This window comes from Zeus faber (genome assembly GCF_960531495.2).
Source record: "Zeus faber genome assembly, chromosome: 17".
NCBI lineage: Eukaryota > Metazoa > Chordata > Actinopteri > Zeiformes > Zeidae > Zeus > Zeus faber.
The window spans coordinates 13,968,316-13,971,816 of record NC_137204.1 but is presented as its reverse complement, the minus strand read 5'-3'; the positions used below and the strand labels follow the sequence as shown (position 1 = coordinate 13,971,816).

The 3,501-nt window shown below is 41.7% G+C and overlaps 1 protein-coding gene across 1 annotated transcript in view; it reads left to right on the top strand.

Annotated features, from left to right (window-relative positions):
* Nucleotides 1-891, top strand: part of thbs4b (thrombospondin 4b) — a 14,756-nt gene extending 13,865 nt beyond the window's left edge. Inside the window, exon 22 of the mRNA XM_080017834.1 lies at nucleotides 1-891. This exon is cut by the window's left edge and continues 130 nt beyond it. The gene's annotated coding sequence lies outside the window, so the exon portion shown is untranslated.
* The last annotated feature ends 2,610 nt before the right edge of the window (nucleotides 892-3,501 follow it).

Below are 3,501 nucleotides of genomic sequence, written 5' to 3'. Positions count from 1 at the left end.
TCTGTTTGTCCGTCTCCGTGTGTTTGAGCGTCTTCCATCGTATGTGTGCATATTTCACTGTATTTTGTCTTTTTTTCCCCATTTATTACTGTGCGATCACCTCTCTCTCTTGTTAAATCAGCTCTTATTGTAAGTTATAATGAACAACACATCACAAAGTCTGGGGCGTATGCTTTTGTACGAAGCGCCTACTGTACACAAAACCCTGTGATTTGTAAAGTCGGCCTGAGTAGTTCCAGTTTCCTGCACATTTGCATTTCATACTTGACTTTTTTTTATTTTTATAAATAACTAATTTTGTAAATCAATTAGTTTCCCTTTAATTTTTGGGGACTTTTTTTATAGCCACGGTGCACTTATTTTCCAAGGGAAACCTTAATGCTAACCACAAATTAGACATGAATTTACTGGAAATTCTGTGAGATATTGTCCCGTCGTTAGCAATTTTATCTCGATATGGACCTATATATACCACTCTTGTATGTACATATCAGGAAATAAATGTTTAATAAATAGCAATAATCATTTTTAGGCGTAAAATTAGAAATTACAGTATATATATATATATATATATATATATAACAGTAATACAATGTGTAGTGATGACACCCTATATTGGATGTTTCCATGTTTTTCTTCTGACATACCCAATCATGTCCACACCTATAATTGATTTACCACTGTAGCATGACATTTTTTCTGCTGTGAAGATGAACAGACCAATTCCAATTTTTTTTCATGCCATCTCCCCCTTCTGCCGTCTCTCCCTCTCACCGTTAATCATCGTTCGCCTCTTTATACGATCCTAGGGGTGACCGAACGATATTGGTCAGGTCAGGTGTTTAGAAATGCAGCGTAAGCGTAATGATTTGAAATAAAATGCTAAGTGGATTTTGTTTTTCCTTTAATTCATCCCTTCAATCCTTTATGGCGATGATGTTTTATTTCTGTAAGTGTCAAGTACGTGTGCCAGTGTTTGTACCCAGGCTCTCAGTATTCGGCTCCAGCTAAGAGCTTCACTCCCTATCAACAAAGATCTACTGAATGGCCATTGTGTGTCCTGAACAGGGAATACTTTCATTGGATTCACGGAATTCTGATCCTTATTTACTCTAGCTGCCTGGCTGCAAACAACGCCTTTGGTTGGAAAAGCACAGGCCAAGGGCGGTCAGCAGGGGGGACAGGGCGACAGACACACAGGGGTGTTAGCCATTCCTTTTATGGTTGGAGTCATACAAAATATGAATTTATTGTAATCCTTTGAAACTGCTCGAGGAAGATGAATATTCACACATTTACGCATATTATTTAGAAAGGAGAGAGAAAGACTTGTTTTCTTTGCAGAATTTGTGTGTCAGGCTTTGTTTTATATGTCATCACTCTGTGCTCAATAGTATATCTTCCTGGTAACCGTGGAAACAAAGTTGATTAACAGGTGTATTCTGTGCAATAATGAATGTAAATACAATTTATTGTAAGACATATCATATATAGTTGTCATTTTAGGTGAAATTATATAACATGTTATTTATGTAATTTGTATAATACCCAATAATACTCCATCATTACATGGGAAGTAAATGGTCTTTAAGGTTTGGGACACCTAATATTAAAAAAAATATTAACAAGATTTCAGAAGAATTAAGAACACATTTCTTTATTTTTTGAAATTTTGATTTTTTTTTGGGGGGGTTTCCAGTTAATAAAGGCATATGCTCAATTTTATGAAACATAACTTAATACGCCTTTACATAACTTAAGAACACAATTTAATATCATAATAACCTAATATTCCTTCCAGAAAACCTCTGTTGACAGCAGTGATGGTAGACAAGCCTCAAGCTGAAGAAGCACCATCTGCGTCTCACCCCTGCAGAGCAGAGCCCCTTGTCTTTTTAACGGGGACACGCGGGTCTTTGGAGTATGGATGAAAAGTAAACAGCGATCCTTACCTACTTCTCAAAATCACAATGGCACCTTAACGTTTAAGAGGATCCAGGTGGTGGACTGGGCGTTTCGAGGGATCGCCCAGGTCCTGTTCGCCGACAGCCAGTCAGTGGGATCCTCACCACCACCGGCCGGTTGCTGCGGAACCCCTGGTGGTGCTCCGGACGCTCTGCTGGGGACCATAACCTCCACACTGCCTGCCCCCGCGCTGGGACGAAGTCGGTCGGGTGATATTCCCTCATCACTGTTACGTCATAAACAGGTCGGAACTTGTATTTCCGGCAGACAACGCTTAGATTTACTTTAACATGATCTTTATTTATTTTGCAACGTTTGACTTTGGGGTCTGGGCTCTACTGCTCATCGCTCCCAGTGAGGTGAACAGCAAACATAGGCATACTTAGTGAGCTACAGTGGAAATATAGGAGAGGCAGGGCAGGAAGCACCGGCTGTTTAAATAGACCAGCCCATAAGGGCGCCCACTCGTGTGGCGCCATTGAGTTGTCTGACGGGAACCAGCTCCACAAGCTGCACCCCATTAATGCCGGTCGAAATGGTGCCAAATTTCCGGCCCCTCAAAAAACACTGCGACGGATCACGTTGTACTTTTCTTCACCTCAGGATAACTTTGCGTCTTGTTCTCAAACCCGGTTCTGAATCTGACCTACATTTGCATTTAATCCGGCAAATTCCTCCTTCTCTCATGTCCCTCTGGCGTGTGCTTTATTTGGCACCCCACTGTTATATTTTCACAGAATGTTCCTCGTTGAGCTGTATTTCGAAGCGGCTTGCTGCCTATTCCTGTCTCATCCCCACAGGGGGGCCGTATCAGCTGGCTTACACGGGTACAATGGAACCTTGGTTGGCACGCCGATGGCGGTATTTTCTGCCAAAGTAATCAGGTACTGGTGGCTTTTGCTGCCAAACGTGTTCACGTCCATGATGTGGTAAGGTACCTTTTTAAAAAATATATATATATATATTTTTTTTAGGCATTCCCGTTTTATCCGCTTTATCTCCAGCGCCTTTCCAGCAAATGGGACCTCCCGGTGTTCACTCTCCCATTTACAGTAATATTCTGGTGTGTGTGCATATGGCAGCTACAGGAGGGAGCCATCCCCACTTCCCCCGGGTGGCGGGCCAGTCCTGCCACACAAGGAATTACACTCACACGTTGGCACATGCAGGTACAGGCGTGCACACATCCACATTAATTTAAAACCTACTGTTTAAGGTGGTAATTCCGCCAAAGTACGCCACTGACCTTCACAACAGTACAATGGAAAGACTAAATTTATCTGGGGTATGATGTACGGTAAACATAATTTACTGTACATAACACACACATGATAATTGCTGATGGTAGCATTGTTACTAAAAGCCCTACAGATAATAGAATTGATGAAAAATGTAAAAGCCAAAACATATTTTGTAATCAAAATATATGCGTAACTGTTTTTCTAAATCCTGTTTGCAGCTCCCGTTGCCGGTGCCAGTGGGTGTGGGCCAGGTCTACGGCTATGACAACCCTGGCACTGGAGGACTTTTCTGCTC